General features: G+C 42.2%; 1 protein-coding gene across 4 annotated transcripts in view; it reads left to right on the top strand.

Moving 5' to 3' along the window:
• The first annotated feature begins 12,112 nt into the window (after positions 1-12,112).
• TBL1XR1 (TBL1X receptor 1) overlaps positions 12,113-19,658 on the top strand; it is a 159,039-nt gene continuing 151,493 nt past the window's right edge. For 2 of the 4 annotated variants that reach the window (XM_036243048.1, XM_036243053.1), the window contains exon 1: positions 12,187-12,215. The gene's annotated coding sequence lies outside the window, so the exon portion shown is untranslated. Of the gene's footprint in view, positions 12,216-12,900; positions 12,979-19,658 lie in introns of those variants that run through there. The other 2 variants (XM_036243056.1, XM_036243050.1) reach the window with 2 other exon arrangements.

Here is a 19,658-nt window from a genome sequence, read left to right as displayed (position 1 = left end):
GGCTGCCTTTTCCCAGTTTGAGTGAGGGCTGCTGTTCTGCTTCTTTCTCTCCTTCTCCCTCCTGTGGCTTCCACTATGCACTTTGAAATAGAGCTGCCCCTCCCCACACTGTGTATCCCAGTTTTTTTTTTAAATTATTTTTATCCTCACCCGAGGACATTTTTCCATTTTTTGTTCAGATAGAGTGGGAGAAAGAGAGGGAGAGAGAGAGAGAGAGAGCGAGAGAGAGAGAAAGAGAGAAACATCGACGTGAAAGGGACACATCGAGTGGCTGCCACCCACACTACCAACCAGGGCCAGGGACAAACTGTAACCGAGGTACACGCCCTTAGCGGGAACCGAACCCGGGTCTCTCTGGACCGCAGGCCTACGCTCTAACCACCGAGCCAAACCGGCCAGGGCTGTACCCCAGTTCTTAATGTCTGAGGGCAAGGGTTCCTGCAGCTAGGAGCTTCTAGAGACCCAAGTCTGGGGTATCCTTTGCTAGAGCAGTGAACAAGGCTGCTCCTCAGGACTCTGTTAGGTTATGACACCTGTGGTCCTAAGAGAGGCTTCCAGGACTTGGGGTTCAGTTTGTGACCCATAATGCTCTGTGGCTGCCAGTCCTTCAGCACCCCCCCCCCCCCCCACACACACACGCAGGGCTCAGATCTGTTTGCTGTATGGAGTGGTGATTAAGGGCGTGAACTCATCCACCCAGATGAAAACCCAGTTGTGACATTTACTAGCTAAGGAACCTCCAGCAAGTCACTTAATCAGCCTGTAATTCGGTTTCCTCATCTGTGGACAGGGAATAAAAATAATTCGTCCTTCATCTGGCTGTGGCAAGGAGTAAATGAGTTAATCTGCATAAAATTGTTTTGAACAAGGCCTAACACATGGTAAATACTCAATAAAGTGCTAGTTTTTACTACTATTTGATGTTCTGAGGTTAAGCTGTGTCAGGGTTGGTCTCCACTTCCTCAGGCTATTGCTCAAGGTGATATTTGCTCTCAAATTTAGGCCCTGCCACCCCCAAAGGAGAGGCAAGACTGTGAAACTGGTCAAATGTTTGTGTGTGGGTTTTTTTTTTGTGAAATGTGTTTAAGAGACTTCCTACTCCCTTATTCTCTATGCCTTTTACCATACAGAATAATAATGACTAAAAATACTTTGCTTTTGTATGCAAGTTGTCATCTGCTTTCAGAAACATTACTTAATTTGCTGCATACAACAGTCTTCTAAAATAGCTGGCACATGGTAGGCACCCATAAATGTTGACTGAGTGAGGAAGATGAGCTGTGAACCTGCTAACAGGCAGAATGACGAGGCATGGCTGACCAGTCAGTGGCCATGCACAACTGGTTGATAAATATTTTGAATCCATGCTGAAACAATTAGTTAATGTGATCCCTATTTTATCATTGAGGATGCTGAGTTTCCCAGCTGGTTGATACTTTGTCTAAGATCACACAGCAACAAGGGTAGAACTGCATTTAGAACCCAGATCCTCTGGCCTTTAAACTTGGCCTGTGGCTCATGTACCTATCACTAAATATGCATCGAAATCAAGTTTGTTTTATTTTCTTCCGAAAATAACTTGTGCACTGTCATGCAAAATCTTCTCAGCTTTGTTTTCATGGAGTGATTTACAAGACTGTGGGAAGCGAAGGAGCACTAGATGTTCAGGGACTTCCCCTCTCTTTTTGGAGGCAACTTGCCTCAGGACACAGACACCCTTCCACTGTTGGGAAGAGATGTGACTGTTCGGTTCTGCCTGTGGGTGTGTGAGATAGGTTTAGGGGAAGGGTAATTTTAGGAAGCCCATTGGTTGTATATCTAAACTTTGATCTTCAAAAACTAAAAAATAAAAGATCATCAAGAAATAAAAACATTTTACTAAATACAAACACAATATACGAAAGTGTTCCACAGAATACTTGCAAAATTTTGAAAGTTAATTCTTTAAAAAGGGGGTTCAGTGGGTTTATGAGACTTTTATACTGCAAGGTTTCTCAGTCTTTTAATGTACTAATAAACACTGCAAATCTCTGGAAGATAGATTTAATGTCGGAACCTTTTAATCTCCAAAGCACAGGCTATGTGCCCTTGATAAGTGGAACATGGTTTGAGAAATCTTGACAAAAGGACATGATAGTAGTTGTAAAAAAAAAAAGAGAGAGAGAGAGGAAGAGAGAGAGAGAGAGAGAGAGAGAGAGAGAGAAAAGAAAGAAAAGAAAAAGGATGTTACCTACCAAAGGCGTGTGGGGTACTTTTCTCATAAAGTGAAAGTCGGCTCCCTTTCTAGTGGCTCAGTCATGCACCGCAGAATGGTGTTTCTATCAACAGACCGAACATGCATGACGGTGGACCCATAAGATTAGAATGGAGTTGAAAATTCTAGCACCTAGTGATGGCACAGCCATCATAACATTGCAGCACATAACTCCTGTGTTTGTGGTGATGCTGTTGTAACACCTACTGCACAGCCAGTCATATAACAGTATAGCAATACAATACGTACAGTACAAAATACTTGATAATGATCATAAATGACTATGTTACTGGTTTAGGTATTTACTACACTATCATTTTTATTATTATTTATAGGGTGCTCTTTCTACTTACTGAAAAAAAAGTTTGCCATAAAACTGTGTGCTGTGTTACACTGGCAGTAACCCTCATGCATCTCATGTTGACTGTCTCTTGGTTGCATCTTTTTCTCATGTGCTTAATTTAATCTTGTGTTCTATAAATTTAGTGAAGCCTAAGTGTACAGTGTTTATGAATAGTGTACTAATGTCCTAGGCTTCCACATTCACTCACTGACCCACCTAGAGCCACTTCCAGTCCTGCACGCTCCATTCACGGTAAGTGCCCTATAAAGGTGTACCATTTTTTACACTTTTTCTGTATTTTTACCTTTTCTATGATGCGATACAAAGATACTTACCACTGTGCTACAACTGCCCACGGTATTCAGTACAGTAACATGCTGTACAGGTTTGTAGCCTGGGAGCAATAGCTATCCCAGACAGCCCAGGTGTGTAGTAGGCTTTACTGCATAGACTTGTGTAAGTGCATTCCATGATGTTCACACAACAATGAAATTGCCTAATGACATATTTCTCAGAACATATCCTTGTCGTTAAGTGGTGCTCAACAGCGATACGGTTTTGGGAGATGTGTGTGTGTGTGTGTGTGTGTGTGCGCGCGCGCATGTGCATGGTCAAAACCACAGAGCTAGTCACAGACACAAGAGCATGCACAGTTAATTTCTATAAAAATTATAGCTCATCAGAAGAAAAAATGAAAACAATTCATAGTAAAATGAAGTAGAATATAACTTGGTTAAATCCAGCTATGTATATCAGCAATCTATCAGGAGGGATGCAAGTTCAAATCATTTGGAAGAAGTAGGTGCAGCCAGATTCTGTGAACATGAACTGTGGCAATACCACCCATTTGTAGGCAAGAACTTGGGTCCCCATTGGCTGGCATTAAGGATGGGTCAGCATGTCTTATCAGCTGAGAGAAATACTACCCTGATGTCTGCATCTCCAGCCAGAACCTTTCAGGACAATAAGCCACTCAACCCACTGGAAAGACATCCCAACTCACCTGAGTCAATAGACTTGTTTATTTAAAGCATACATTTCGTTTAGCCTCAGGAAGCATAACATTACATAAAAAGCTATAGTAAGCTCATAGTACTATTAATTTAATTTTATGTTTAAAAAATAATTTATGCATATTTATAATTGGTATTTTAAGTATTTGTAATGTTTAGTTTCCTGAAGATAATTTTACTTCTTCTTTTTTTTTTTTGTTAATCCTTACCTGCGGATATATTTCCCACTGATTTTTAGATAGAATGGAATGGAAGGGGGGGGGGGAGAAACACTGATGTGAGAAAGACATATGGATTGGTTGCCTCTTGCACAACCCTGCCCCCAACTGGGGCTGGGCATCAAACTGGCAACCCTTGATCAGGAATCAAAACCCACGACCCCTGGGTCTGAAGGCTGATGCTCCAATTGCTGAGCCAAACTGGTCAGGGCAATTTTACATTTTTTTTTTTTATTATTATTTTTAATCCTCACCCGAGGACATTTTTCTTTTTTTTTGTTTGTTTGTTCAGTTAGAGTGGGAGGGAGAGAGAGAGAAAAACATTGATGTGAAAGGGACACATCGAGTGGTTGCCACCTGCACGACCCAACTAGGGCCGGGGACAAACTGCAACCAAGGTACGTGCCCTAGTGGGAACTGAACCCTGGTCTCTCTGGACTGCAGGCTGACGCTCTAACCGCTGAGCCAAACCGGCCAGGGCCAATTTTACATTTTAGAATGTCTGACAGGTTATCCTTGTGATGCCAATTTAAAGCATCTAAATGAGAGCTATGATTGATTTAGATATGTGATTTCAATTAAAAACATACGAAAATTTTATTAAATCTGTAAACCTTCTTGTAATGTTCAGGAGAACTTAAGATTCATCATATTTTATAATTAGTTTATTATATTTATGAACATAAGTACTTGTGATACTTTTGTTGTTGAGCAACTGAAGTATTATTGTAAAAAGAAGATTGAATACATTAAGTGTATAAATGTAGTTTAATAATTCAAGGAAATTTAATTAATCAAATTGAAAACATTCCTTTAAAAGGGAGTTAGAGCCCTGGTTGGGTGGCTTAGTTGGTTGAGCCTTGTCCTGTGCATGAAAAGGTTGCCGGTTGATTCTCTGTCAGGGCACATGCCTGGGTTGCGGGTTCCATCCCCAGTAGGAGGGGTGCAGGAAGTAGCTGATTGATACAGATCAATGTTTCTCTCTCTCCCTCTCTCTCTAAAAATCAATAAGACATCTTAAAAGAGAGAGATTTGGAAATTAAAATTCAAAGCTTGACCTGGCAAGTGTGGCTCAGTGGTTGAGCATTGACCCGTGCACCAAGAGGTCGCCAGTTCGATTCCCGGTCAGGGCACATGCCCAGGTTGTGGGCCAAATCCCCAGTGTGGGGCATGCAGGAGGTAGCCAATCGATGTTCTTTCTCATCGATGTTTCTCTCTCTCTCTCCCTCTCTCTAAAAATCCATAAAGAAAAAAAATTTCAAAGCTTCAAAGAAAACTAGGCTATCAAATTTGTAGTAAGTTAAAATGAATTACTGTATATTGTCTTCTTTGTCCACAAATCCTGTCTCCAGAACACTCCATACTCAAATTGCCCTGTGATGGCAGGCGAGGTAGGGAGTGAGTGGTAGGGAGTGAGAGGGATAAAGGTCTTTCTTGTGTAATCAGTAGAAACACTAATAGTATCAAAGAGTACAACAGTGAATCCAATTGATTGATTATAACCACGTCTGCATTCAATAAACATTTTTGAGATTCTAATCTAGGAAATGTGGGTCATATAAATGTAATTAAGATGAGGTTCCTCCCCTCAAGCAGTTTTTCCTTTTTACCACTTTGCATTTCTCTGCTCTCCTCATTCAGTGAAGGACTTTTCAGCAAACACTTGTGCTTTCTTGCAATGACCTGCTTAGTTTCACTTAGTGGAAAAACAGACGCCACACTCAGACAACCTCGAATTCAAATCCTCATTTTGCCATTTGCAGCATGACCTTTAGAAAAGCTATTTGGTCTCATTACTTCGGTTTCCTGATGTATCACACTGAGATAACAATATCATTTACCTCTTCAGGTTGTTGAGAAAATTAGACAACAAATATAAAAGTGCTCGGCAACACGCACAATAAATGATGGCAATTAATATTACCTATGGTTCTCATCAGTGTCCGTGCACAGACAGCATGTTACCTCATGTTCACCTATGATAAAATATGTTTAGGTTTCTGACCACATCATGAGCAAAGGAGCACTGGCAATAAAACATTTGGGGCAGCAGATAATAGAGAATTCTTCTTTACCAGTACTCACTCTCTAGTTCATTGTATCCAGATCTATGATTTCAAATATCATTACTGACAAGTCCCAAAATTATATCTCCAGCTCCGACACCTCCTCTGAAACCAGATTAGTTTATCTAGCTACCTATTCTATATCTTCATGGGGATGTCTAATAGGCATATCAACCTCTAAAACAAAAAACCTTTGATTTTTCCCTCATTAACTTTCTCCTCTCCCAGCCCTTCTTATCTCAATAAATGGCAACTCCATTCTTCCACTTGTTTGGTCTGAAATCTTGGAATCATTGTTTACAATGTACAGAGTGTCGCTTCTCCTAGCCAGCTCCTGTCACCACCATCCATGCTACCATCCTCCCCTTACGACTTCTGCGCTGTCCCCCTGACCAGTAGTCTCCCTTGCACACTGCTGCACGGTGCATTGGGTCCTCTGCTCGGTAGAGTAGTAGTCCTTTTCAAACAGAAGTTGGATCACGTCACTTTTCAGCTTTCAAAACCTTCCACTGGCTTTCCCCCTCACAAGAAGAAAAAGGCCTTTCACATCTGGCCCCTGGCATTAGTTTATTCCTAGAATACAGCACAGGGCTTTTACTTCTCTCCTTTTGTGTTTGATATTCTCTCTGCCTGGACTGCTCCTTTTTTTGATATTAGCACACTCACTCATGTCATTTAATTTTCTGTTCACGTTACCTTAACTGAGCAGTCTTCTCTAAAATAACATGCACTTTTAACCCCCCACCCCCCAACATTTTACATAAGCTTAGTACCTGTTTACCTGACTTGCTAGCAGCTAGGTATAGTCATGTGCCAAAGTTTTGGCTAATGGAGTATGAGTGGAAGAGAAGGCATAACCCCTCAATTTCTCCTCCTTTTTATCCCCAAGGCTGGAATTTAAATGTGAAGACAAGAGCTAGAAAAGCTATATATATATTTTTTTATCCTCACCCGAGGACATTTTCCCATTTTTTGTTCAGATAGAGTGGGAGGGAGAGAGAGGAAGAGAGAGAGAGAGAAACATCGATGTGAGGGGACACATCGAGTGGCTGCCATCCGCACGACCAACCAGGGCCGGGGACAAACGGCAACCGAGATACATGCCCTTAGCGGGAACCGAACCCGGGTCTCTCTGTACCGCAGGCCGACGCTCCAACCGCTGAGCCAAACCGGCCAGGGCGAAAAGCTATTTTAGACTACCAGATGGAAGATGTGTGTGGAGATAGTAGGGAAATCTGAGCCCTTAATACCTTATCAACTCTGGAATGCTTACATTTGAATGACCTCCTACAAGAATAAACTTTATCTTGTTTAAGCCATTTTTATGTTATCTTTGTTATACAAGTTAAACTATAGACTAATACAGCCAAATATTTTTTGAAAGTCTGGCTGCCTTTCCAACCCCCACCTGAAATGGGACTGAAATGTAAATTCCAAGAGAATGAAAGCTCTGTTTAGTTCACTGTAAACAGTTTCTTGAACAGTGTACACTAAACATTTAATAAATGTTTGTCGAGTGACTGACTGGCAAAACCATCAACATAATGGTAGGCCTTGAGTGTTGCCCTGAGGAAGCATATGGCTGGTCAGTGTAAGTGAGTGATTGGTACAGCACGTAGCAATCTGTGTGGTTGGTTTTCTGTTCCAACTGAATCACAAATGTGGGATACAACCTGCTATTTCCAAGGTCTGAGAAGCATAAATAGTTGTAAGATGGTTGTGTGTTTCATTGTAATTTAAATGAAGACTCCCAAGTAAAGTTCATGGTTGTAATGAAATCGGGCCACAGAGTCATGAAAAATTGTGACAAGGTTCACACTGATGAGGAAAGGTCACAAGTAGCATGCTAAGCACAGATGGAGAAAAGAAGCCTGTGTGCTAAGATCTTGAGATGTGTGGCCAAGATGTGCATCAGTGCAGATGGCAAAAGCTGATAGCTGAAAGAACCACAGAAAAAGAATCGCACAAGTTGAGTTAAAATGAAACAGAGCCTTATCGCAGGGTTATCAGCAAGACGCCTGGGGGTAAATGCTGCAGACATAAAGCCACTGAGTTCCTGGGTGAGTAAGAATATAAAAAGATTTATAGTGCCAGGATAACATTTTTGGTATCAAATGTCTTTTTCATGCTATTAAGTTTGTTTTGAAGATCTTAATTACATAGATCAGCCAATGCAAACAACTTAAACCATCAGGGTGGCTTTAAAATATATATACAGGAATGAGATTCTGTGGGCCTGGGATTAAGTCACCTAAACTTTAAAATGTTCTATTTCCTGAGTGATGAAAGTTGCAAAGGTGTAGTCTATCTTGCCATACTACACCCCTGGGTGTGATATTACTGAAATAAAACAAGTCAAGATTTGTTTAGTCATTTTATAATATATATGTAACAGTTACCGGTACGAGGTTTCTTTTTGTCAAGTAATTAGCTAGAAAGTTCAAGAGAGCTTTCTTAATAATGTGCCTCTTTGCTTGAGAATTTCTTAGTAACAGTAATTTCTCCTTTCTAGAAATATAACACTTATTCATAGCATAAGGACAGCTTTTAGATTAGGACAAAGCACTGAAAATTAGTAAAAATAGTTACTTCTTTGTCCTATACCTCGTTTTGTGCCTAATTACAGCTTGAATTTTGGTGAGGCCTCTCATCTCGTATAGTGGACATATTAGGATGACTGAAGGGTAGGGTAACTATTTGTTCCACCTTTATATGGTGGCTCATTTATCTGAGGATTTCATGTTGCAGCCAAACTGTCATTTCGGCTAGGTTCCAGGATATAGCAAAGTGTTCAAAATATGGTTTAATTTAAAAACTCCTTCACTGGGAGAATCAAGGCTTTTCCACATTTAGTGCTTTTTTGGTCCAAAGATACTTAAAGTTTCTTTTCAGTGAGCATGGTGGGTGAGGTGTCCTTTACTGGAACTAGTTGATGGCACAGGCCCCTCTTTGGTGATCTTCATCACGATAGTCAAATAAAGTAATTTATGCACAGAAATACCTTGTAAACTACAGGTATGTAAAAAAAACCCACAGATTATTATCATTGTGATAACTTCTGTTAGGAAAGAAGGCAGCTTGGTATAAGGTATACAAACTTTAGGCTTGCCCAGCTGGTGTGGCTCAGAGGTCGAGTGTCGACCCATGCACCAAGAGGTTGCCAGCTGGATTTCTGGTCAGGGCACATGTCCAGATTGTGGGCCTGGTCCCCAGTGGCCTGGTCCCCAGTGGGGGGCACGAAGGGGTGGCCAATCGATGTTCTCTCTCATTGATGTTTCTCTCTCTCTCTCCCTCTTCCTTCCTCTCTCTTAAATCAATAAAGAAAAAAACCCCACAAAACATTAGGCTTGAAGCCCTAGACCTTATGAACCTGAAGAAGGGTGGGCCCACCCTTGTGAAGGGAGAGAAAGGTCATTTTAAGGGAGAATAGTTGGGGGCCCAGTTTGAAGATGACCCTATTAAGAATCATGTATTTGGGAAGTCCACTTTCACTGGTAGAGTGGTTTGATTTTATAATAGCTACATGCCAGGAGAAGACCCATGCATGCAACGTGAAACATCAAAAACAGTCTTCTAGCCCTGGCCGGTTTGGCTCAGTGGTTGGAGTGTCTGCCTGTGTACAAGAGAGTTCTGGGTTCGGTTCCCACTAGGGGCACATACCGGGGCAAATAAAAACAAAAACAAAAACAAAAAACAGTCTTCTAGGCTAAAAGATTTGTTTCATTGAGTGGATTAGATAATTAACCCTAATTGTACTGACAGTTTACTTATTGAATAGAGGATTATATTTAGTAATCTATGTATGTCATTAATCAACTCTTTAATAAAAAATTTACAAACATAGAAAGCACCCTGGCCGGTGTGGCTCAGTTGGTTGGAGCTACGCCCGTGTGCCAAAGGATAGATGGTTCATTCAATTCCTGGTCAGGGCAGATGCCCAGGTATGGGTTCAATTCCCAGCTCGGGGTGCGGACAGGAGGCAAGTGATTGATGTATCTCTCTCTCTTTAAAATCAATTTTAAAAAGTCCTTAGGTGAGGATTAAAAACAAAAACAAAAACAGAAAGCTACTGTATTCTCGTCACTGTGAAATACAGTAGTCTTTGCAGAGGTGCTAGCTCTGCAGTAAATAAGCCTCACCTTTAGAATCTTACTGAAATGCAAAATTTGCTTTCCCTGTGCTGTTTCCCTGTACACTCAACACAATGTTTTGGAAACCGGCAGTTATCTAAATTCCCATCGGGTGACATTGTTTAATCTAACATTCCCTCTTTCATATACGAAAATAGCTCCAAGGACATCCACTGAGGTGCTTTGAGTTCTCTTTACCAAGGTTGGGAGGGAGTTTCCAATCCCACTCCTCTTCCTCTTATGGTTTTCCTGACCCTCCTCCTTTCCTCAAGTTGGTCAGAAGAGCCTCTGGCTGTTCCCTCTCACCCCCAAGCAAGGGCTAATCAGCGGAAAGACTTTGACCTTGGCTATAAAAGCACCTGTCTAATCACTGAGCTTGTTAGGCCACAGGGAGTCCAGAAACATAAAAGTTATTTCAAATAAACTTTTTTGGGGTGTGTGTGAAAATTTAGGTTCTCTGCTATTGAGAGGAAAAGACTATTGCTTTAAAATAATAACTACACCTATTTAAAAATATTGTCATGAAAGTATGAAAGCAGAACGCTTCATGTAAAAAGGCTGCAAAAATGTCATTTTTACTTTGAAGACAGTAATAATTGAAAATAATGACAGGTTTCTTTCATTCAGGCCATAGCCTAAAAGGGTAGCTGCTTTTTGTTTTAGGTTTGTACAAAGGTCTTAAAGACTCCTGCTTTCCTAAGATTTTAGTAGATTAACACCTTTGTCTTAAAAACTGTGAGGTGCCTACTTTTTAAAAACAACTGGCTGCACCCCTTTCCTTAATCATATTGTCACATCGTTACTCATTTAAGTTATACTTTTATAAGCAGCCTTGATGTGCTACACACAGGCGAAAAGTACACAAAGTGGGTAAACTGTGGATGCTGCCTTAGAAGTATATATTTAGTAATCACTTAGTTACATTATTTTATTTTTGTGAAATGAGAACTGATCGACCAAACCTTTCAAACAGACCCACCAGACGATAAATACCACCATATGTTTGATTCACAGTACATTTGGGCATAAACACTTCCATTACAGCTTTGTGTTTAGTATCAAAAAACCTTTTCTTGTGTGCGTGTGTTTTCTCTCCAGATCCAGTGCTCCGGATTACATTTCGAAAACTGCTTATTACAGATAAAGCACCTTTCCAGGTACCTTCCGAGAAACATATGTATGTATGCACACAAAGGTGTGTGCACATCTTTTCACACACAAATGTCCATATGATGCCGGCGCCGCGCTCCCTGCACATGCCCACCGCGTGTGCTCAGACGCGCACCCGGTCCGGGCAGGAACAAGCGGCCCCCGGCCACGCGGGAGCCCCGCCGGCCTCCCCAGCCAAGTCAACCGGTGTCGCCACACTGGCTGCGGCGCGACCCTCCCCGCCCCCATCGGGCTGCGGGGACCGCGCGGCCCACACCCACCCAAGCCGCTCCGCACTGGGCACCGCGCGGCGGTGGGGGTGGGGCGGCCAGTGCCCCGGAGGCGCCTCCGAGCGCCTGCGGGTCTTTCTTTATTTTTAAAAGACTGCGCTGCACATGCCCAGCCCCCAGCGCCGCCGCGGCGGGCGTGAGGGAGGGAGAGGAGCGAGGCCGGCAGAGCCCCCCCACCCCCTCCCCGCCGCGCCGCCGCCACCGCCTCCTCCCCGCGTCCGCGGCGCCCCTCCCCCGCCGGCCCCTCCCCCGCGCGCCCGCCCGGCGCAGGCCGCTCGGGTTTGTTTTGCTGCGCGGCCGCCGCCGCCGCGGGCCTCGCGAGCTCATTTGTGCCTGGCTGGTCCCCATTCCTCTCTCCCCAGTGTTGAGTGTCTGAGCCGTTGGCTGCTCCGAACCGTTTGGCTCTTTCCCTTAGTAACAGCTTTTACCTTCTGCCTCAATTCCTCTCCCAGCTCGCGCCCTTCCCCCGCGCGCCGCCTCCCCCCGCCGCCGGCCGCGTGCGCCCCCGCCCCTCCCCCCGCGGCGGGAGCACCTCCGCTCGCCACCTGGGGACCCGCGCCGCGCTCCCCGCCCCCGCCCGCCCGGCGCCCATCCCCCGCGCCCTCCGCTCGCCGGGGTTATAATTGCCTCTCACCCCCCGGAGGGGTTATTTTGGGGGTGGTTGGAGGCGGCGGCGGCGGCGGCGAGGAGGGGAATTTCCTTGTGCCTCCATTCCCGGGAGGGGGGAGCGGCGTGGAGGCCACCGTTTCCAGGTAAGTGCTGGGGGCCAGACCCCGGGATGGGGGCGGCCGTGGGCCGGGTGGGGGGCGCGGGCGGAGGCGGTCGGGGGGCGCGGGTCTGCGGGGCAATGGGCGCAACTGGAACATGCATTTTTCAACTTGGCCCTTTGGGCAGCCGGGGTTTGGGTGGGGGAGGGGAAGGAGTGGAAGGCATTTAGGGTGTCCCATCCCCCCCTTTTTCCTCTCTCAGGCTTTTTCGAAATGCTCACGTGCCTGCCCAACCCCTACCCTTTCCTGGTCTCGGGGGATCCTTACCCTTATTATGTTGCCCCCGAAAATGTGCACCTCGGCCTTCTCCCCTCTTCCAACCTTCATGCATGTACACCCCTTTTTTGTGTGTATATGTGGGGGGAGGCTTTCAAGAAAATTTGCAGCAAATTGAATCAAGGAGCCATCATGAGGCCGACTCCTTTATAGCCTATTTTTAGCAGAGGAGAGGGATCTTTTCCGTGCACGTTATTTTGTTAAACCTCAGGCGGCTATGGAGATCTGCTTCCCTCCTTGGGCGCGTCCCCGGCCCAGGCGCGGCGACCCCGGCCGGCTTGCGGGGGGCTGGGGCGGCTGTTGGGGCCGCGGGTCCCGGGCGGGGGCGCCGGCGGGGGAGGGGCGCGCGGCCGCACTTCTGGACGTGTTTATTTGTAACTTAGTGCTTTTTATCGTCCTAAGGAGGTATTTTGAGTCTCTTTGAAGTTGGGTTCAGAAGTGTAGAATTGGCAAAGTTATTGCCAGCTTCCTGGTAAGTTTTGGGTGGCACAGAATCACATTATTTTCTGACAGTGTAAAGGCCACGTTGTGAGGGTGGTTTCTCGGTAACTTCCTCTTTGCAATCGATGTCATTTTTTAAATAGAAACAGACTTTTATTTAAGTGAAATATTAATCTTAAATGGCAGCTCGAGGCAAGCAATGCATGTGCTAACATGTTCAGTATTTTTGGAAGTTCCTAATTTGCTGAAACAGGCATCACTTAGCAGTGGCAACCGAGATTCAATTTGGACTGTGAAAATGGTGTGTTTCATGTGAAATTTGGGTTGTAATGGCTGTTTAAAAATGTTCCTGTTCGGCTAATAACATTCTCCAACATAGTTTGATGATTTTAAATGACAAGGGTTGGAAACTAGTTAAAAACTAGATTTTCTCAGTATCTGGAGTTTACTTAATACCTTGGACTGTGCGAGCACCAAGGTAAATAGTTTTAGTACCTATGTGATTTACAGTTGACTTAGAGAAGTTTACGATTGGCTTTCTTGTTTTCCAAACAAGAACCTTAACATTGATCTAAACAAGCTTGTTAATAAAATATGGTGGGTGAATTGGTGGGTTATTTTTACTGTGGTTTGTCCTTCCCCTCCCCCCATGTAATTAAGTAATTATCTTCCTTTTTCCTAAAGACTACTTTATCATATTGAAAAATATAAGACCTGGTGGTGTTTTCATCTACTTACCTAAAACAAGTAGTAGTAAATATTCTGTTTATACATTGAAGATACAGTGAGTGACTTTTTGGCTATCCCAGTGTGGTTCATTTTCATTTTTGTTAAATCAGACTCATGCTACATTGGTGTATTTTAGTAATCCTGACTTCCTGGGACTGTATGTTCTCACCATTTTAATAAGTTTATAGTCTAGGGAAATAGAGCAGCTTTGTCTCCATGAAAACGGTGTGTGTTAGGTTGTATCGTGGGAGTTCATGGGAAGCAAGCTTCAGAAATTATCACTGAGGGTTCTAGAAATAGTTAGCATTTACCTGTGGAGGAGGGACGGCAGATAAAAGATATGCCCCAGAGTGGTTAGGCGTGTCATGGGTTGTTTATACTTTTTGCTCTTAACTTGAGGTTTTCCTGCTTGTTTTGAATTTAAATGTTTTCCAGTTCTTTTATCATGCACTGTATGATGTATGTAATCACAACCATTAAATCCATAAATAACTACTTTTGCCACTTGAATAGTTAGAATCAGACCTATAGGGGAAAGTACTAAAGTGTGTGGGGTGAAAACTATTTACACAGAAAAAGTTTTTCTTTTTATTAAGGAACTTAATTAAGGGACTGGTTAATGGCTTGAAAATTGTTGCATAACTCACCATCAGTTAATGGAGTGACATTTGGTTATTCATGTGGTGGAGACACATTGTAAATGAAGTGGCCCCTTGTGGAAGTTGTATTTTTGCATTGGTTGCTTCAAAGAAATGTTATAAATTTAATAACTTTCTACATGTGTCCAGGAATTTTTCTGTTACTTGTGTTCTCAACACCTAATTAAGGTTTATCATGATTACCATGATGCTTGCCTACCAAGAGAACAATAAGTAACTGCTTCTAGTATACTGGGAGCCTTTCAAGCTAATATGCAGAAAAGGTAGAAGCTTACTTATAAACATAGGGGTTACTGATGAAAAAAGATGTGGCTAATGGACCTTTTGAACAACAACCTGTTGAATAAATAACATCTGTATATTGCAATGAAGGATAAGTCTTGTCAAATGAATAGCTGACAGAGGAGTCCTCCTACAATTTTCTATAGCATTATTATTACAAAGACTTTCTGACCTGACACATTTTGATGAAGTTAGAACTAATTTGTTGGGTTTGTTCAGTTTCTGTATTTATATAAAAAGAATTGAGGGGAATGTGAACGGTGGTAAGTCAGGGGAGAGAGATGGCAGAAATATTGGCACCGTCTGGGACTTTGTTATTTTTCTAGTACAATTGAATTTGACTTATTTCACAAATAACTTTTACAGTATGTCACTGAAATGCAAAAAATAGAAAGCACCTAACATGGAGACACATATGTATTCCCATAAAACACAAGGGCTAGGCCCCCAGGGCTGTGTAGTAACGAATTAGTGAGTTGAGTATAGTCCAGTTTGGAGACCACCTTGATGGTATCTCCTGCTCTGTCACCAGTAGAAACTTGAATTTAAAAAAGAAAAAAAAAAAAAAAAAAAAGGGCTGTGTGAGCTGTTGTTGGAGAAGTTTCCTGTTCACTACCTCTGGGATTGTACTCAATGAATTGCCCTGTTATGCAAAGTCAGACAAAGGGTCTCTGCTTGGGCTATGCTCTAGGAAAGGTGAGAGATGCTTTCTGTGCCATTTATACCTCAGGCTAATCCTGTGAGGTGAGTAGTAGTGGCTTTTTTTGTGGATGATGAAACAGAAGTGCAGAGAAGCTAATTCACTTGTCCAAGGCCACAAAATGATTAAATGGTGCACTGGAATCCAAACCTAGGTCTGTCTGTGCCCTCTTCATGTTCTTTTTAGATGGCTGTAGCTGTGCCAAGTTTTCCCAGCTGTTTTGTCAGTCTTTTCTGTAGATATCCTTGCAAAAACTAGTGCTTCTAATCAAGTTTATAATTCTTTAGTTGTATATCTCTACTAACCAGGTCAAGTGATTGCATGAATAAATGAAATTCATGGGATTCAAACATCATTGTGCTTAAATATCTAGAACTGTTTAATAAGATACAATCTCCTCAACTACTGTATTTTCTACTTTAAGATTGACAGCTGTGAAGTGGCCTCTACGAGTACTGCCTGCAGAAATAAGAAAATGTGGTTCCATGCCTACAATTAAGAAGGGAAAGCAAATAAGAGTATACCCAACTATCTTCAGAGTACATACTCCTTGAATAAGAAATGTCATGTGTCGTGTGTAGCATAGTGATTCCATTAGAGGTCCTTGAAGCCAACTGCCTGTGTTCAAATTCACACGCCCTGTCCCTTACTAAATGTGCCCTTAGGGAAGTAATTCCTGCTGTACTCAGTTTCCTTCTCTGTGCCATGGGGACAGCCGACTTTGTAGAGGTGAGAGGGTTGAGAGAGGTGTATGTGTAAGGTGCTAAGAACACTACTTGATAAACAACAGGCACAATGGAAATGTAAGGTGTTTGGGATGGTGATGGGTTGGGATTTGAAGTTTACTTCTTTGTATTACATTTTATTTGCTTGTTACTTATTTTCAGTGGTGGCATAATGTCATAGAAAGCATTTGGCAGCTTTGATTTCCTGAGTTCCTTGTCAAAGTATTTGAAATAAATTTGGCTTAATTTATTTACTCTTGAAGTTGTGATTTAAGGCTTACTTTGAAGAATTAGATTGGATTTTGATAATATCAAGTTACATGGTTGGTGTAGGTACAGTGGTGTGCCTTTTGCATGCCTTTGTTGCTGTTCTGTCAGTGGGCTTGGACCGTTTATTTACGCTTGTATCATTTGAAATATTTTCCAACACTTAAAAAATTTTTGTTTTTTAAGCCCAGATTCAGCAGTACCTAGGATCTGCTTTTTAGATTGGAGTGATTACTTCAAGTGGGTTATTGACCTTTCATCTGTGTTCTTGTTCCTTGTTTCAGCTGCTGTCAAGACAGTTCTACTTGGAAGTTCTGTTCCTCTGAAATATCTGTGAGCCTTGTCTTATTTTCACTTCCCATTTTTTACCATTCTTAATTCAGCAATAATATTACGTACTATCAGAGTTCTATATGTGAGGACTACACAGATACTTTGACAGGTACTTGTGACAATCTGAGTGGGTGATATCCTGATTTGAACTGCGGGGCAAACCAAGGCTCGGGTAGTAAGGGGCTAAGGCTCAATGTATGTGTTATAGCCAGTGTTCTTACTAGCAGTCTACTGTCTTCTCAGTGAGAGGAAGGAAGGAAAGGAAGGAAAGGAAGGAAAGGAAGGTTGGTTTTCGGTCTGGGTAATTGCATTAATTTTCTGATACGTTGCCTTGATCAGCCTTCCTTCTTCATCCTATCTTCTGTAACTATTGACAGTGTAATTTATTTAAAATACTGACTTCATCATGTCAGTCCCCCTGCTGGAGAACCCATAATGGCTTCTCTTTGCCAACTGGATCGAGTTCATATGCTTCAGTCTGGCTTTTAAGGCTCTATTCTACCTATTCAGCTTAATTTCCTACTCTTTTCCAACTGGGATTCTTGCCTGCCTATCAAATACTGCAGTTTTCCATAATCATTACTCTGCTGCTTTTGTGCATGCAGTTCCTTCCATTTGTCCTCTTTATGGCCTGATTTCAGTCTCACTTCTTCCATGAAGCTTTTTCTGGCCATCCTGACTCAGGACATTTCTTCTCTGAGATTCCATTGATTTAGTGAATATCACAAACTCCATAATTATTCATTGTTTTATGAATATGTATCACATCACCCCACCTACAGGTCATATTTCTTGGACTTTATTTAAAAATAGTATTTAGGCAGAATTAGTTTAAAAATATGTTTTTATTGATTTTTTTTTTTTTGAGAGGAAGGGAAAGGGAGAGAAACATCTATCTGCTGCCTCCTGAATGCCCCCTACTGGGCATTGAGCCCACAACCCGGTCATGTGCCCTGACTGGAATCGAACCTGCGACCCCTCGGTGCATGAGATGAAGCTTAATCAACTGAGCAACACCTGCCGGGGTTTTAGCAGAATTTTTGACTTTCTCTCATACCACCTTCATGTTAAATAGATTGTTTCTACAAGGGCCAGTGCTAAAATAACAATGACAGTCCTGTTGATGTGGCAGAAGCTTCTTTTTGAATTAGGCCTTCAAGGTTTAGGTGTATGAGTCACATTTAACTTAATTTGAATTAAGAAAAAAAGAGCTAGTTAAAACGTAGAGTGAAATGAAAATGAGTAATTTTGTCTTTTTTAAAAATGTTTTTGTTGATTTTTAGTTTTAGAGAGAAAGGAAGAGATAGAAATATCCTTGTGAGAGAGACATGTGGATCGGCTGCCTCCTGTAGGTCCCCTACTGGGGATTGAGCCCACAACCTGGGCATATGTCCTGTTCTGGAATTGAACCCTGGGACCTCTCAGTCAATGGGAAGATGCTCAATCCACTGAGTCTCACAGACTGGGCTAATTTTGTCGTCTTAATTCAAGAATGGTAGCCACAGTATTGGTGAGAAACCTACTCTTGTTGGGAATCATGTCACACTAAGTTGGCTTTATCTGGTTATATTTGTGCCATTTATCACTTAAAATTTTGGACTTTATTTATTTTTAAATTCTCAGGCTTTTTTGCTTATTATTTTCGCGGCAGTGTGCCTAAATAAGATTTTAGTTTTAGTTTTCAGAATGTGACAGCATTCTGACCATAAAGTTCCATTTGAGCCATTGTTATGAATGTATTAACATTCAATATAGGGTGTGTATCTATTATATCATATAAATGGGTTTAGTCTACCAGAAGAATGTCATCATGACTATCGCCCATCAATACGATTTTATGGTAAGTCTGAACAGACTGTGTGATTTATTCTAAATGCTGCTAATTTTGTTTTATTCTTCTGAAGTTTTTAACATTTATAGTTTTAAAGTGTAAGTTTTTTTAGCATGATTTTTACTTGCATCAGACAAAATGAGTTGGATGTTATCCTGCTTTCTGAGGGCTTAGATTCTTAACTCACAATTAATATAATCAACTATAAGGGTCATGCTAAAAGATCAACAGTTAGATTTCAGTAAATGTAGAAAGAGTATTCAGATTAAGGAAAAGATTTGTGTGAGATGAATAGTTTGAAGAATGTGAATGAGGAAGAATAGGTTCTGAATGTTTAAACTGGGAGTTTGCCACCTGTTTTCCTCTGTAGCTGTGAAAGTTTCTTTGAAGAGGTAGAATTTAAAACACAGAAGAGAACATGAGGAGCACAGGTCAGAGATAGTCATTCCAGTATCTGAATAAAATACCTCTTTTTTTTATCCTCACCCGAGGACATTTTTGCATTTATCTTCAGATAGAGCGGGAGGGAGAGAAGGGAGGAAGACAGAAACATCAACATGAGAGATACACATCGACTGGTCGCCACCCACATGACCCAACCGGGGCCGGGAACAAAACAGCAACCGAGGTACATGCCTTAGCGGGAACCAAACCTGGGTCTCTCTGGTCCGAGGGCTGATGCTCTTAACTGCTGAACCAAACCGGCCAGGGCAGTACCTTTTTATGAAATGGTTCTCCGTACTCTCAAACTTAAAGATGTTTAAATTTTTTACCTTAAAAACAGTGACACTTTTACTTTTTAGGAACTAGGTTTCTGTATACTTTTTTTGCCTAAGAACAAAGGTGGTATCAGAACTTTTTTTTTCTATTCACACACACATATTTTGCATTGTGTCTTTAAAGAAATTTTGTTTCTTTATTGATTTTAGAGAGGAAGGGAGAGAGAGAGAGAGAGAGAGAAACATCAGTGAGAGAGAGCATTGATTGGCCGCCTCGGAAGGGAGAAAGAGAACATTGATTGGCTGCCTCCTGCATGTCCCCCACTGGGGAATCGAACCCATAACCTGGGTATGTGCCTCGACCAGTAATCGAACCAGTGACCTCTTGGTGCATGGGTCGACACTCAGCAACTGAGCCACACCAACTGGGCACATTGTGTCCTTTTTAACATAGACTGATAGGACA

The sequence above is a fragment of the Molossus molossus genome, unplaced genomic scaffold, assembly GCF_014108415.1.
Source record: "Molossus molossus isolate mMolMol1 unplaced genomic scaffold, mMolMol1.p scaffold_m16_p_5, whole genome shotgun sequence".
NCBI lineage: Eukaryota > Metazoa > Chordata > Mammalia > Chiroptera > Molossidae > Molossus > Molossus molossus.
Note: the sequence above shows the minus strand (reverse complement) of the source record. Positions and strands in the feature narration are given on the sequence as shown.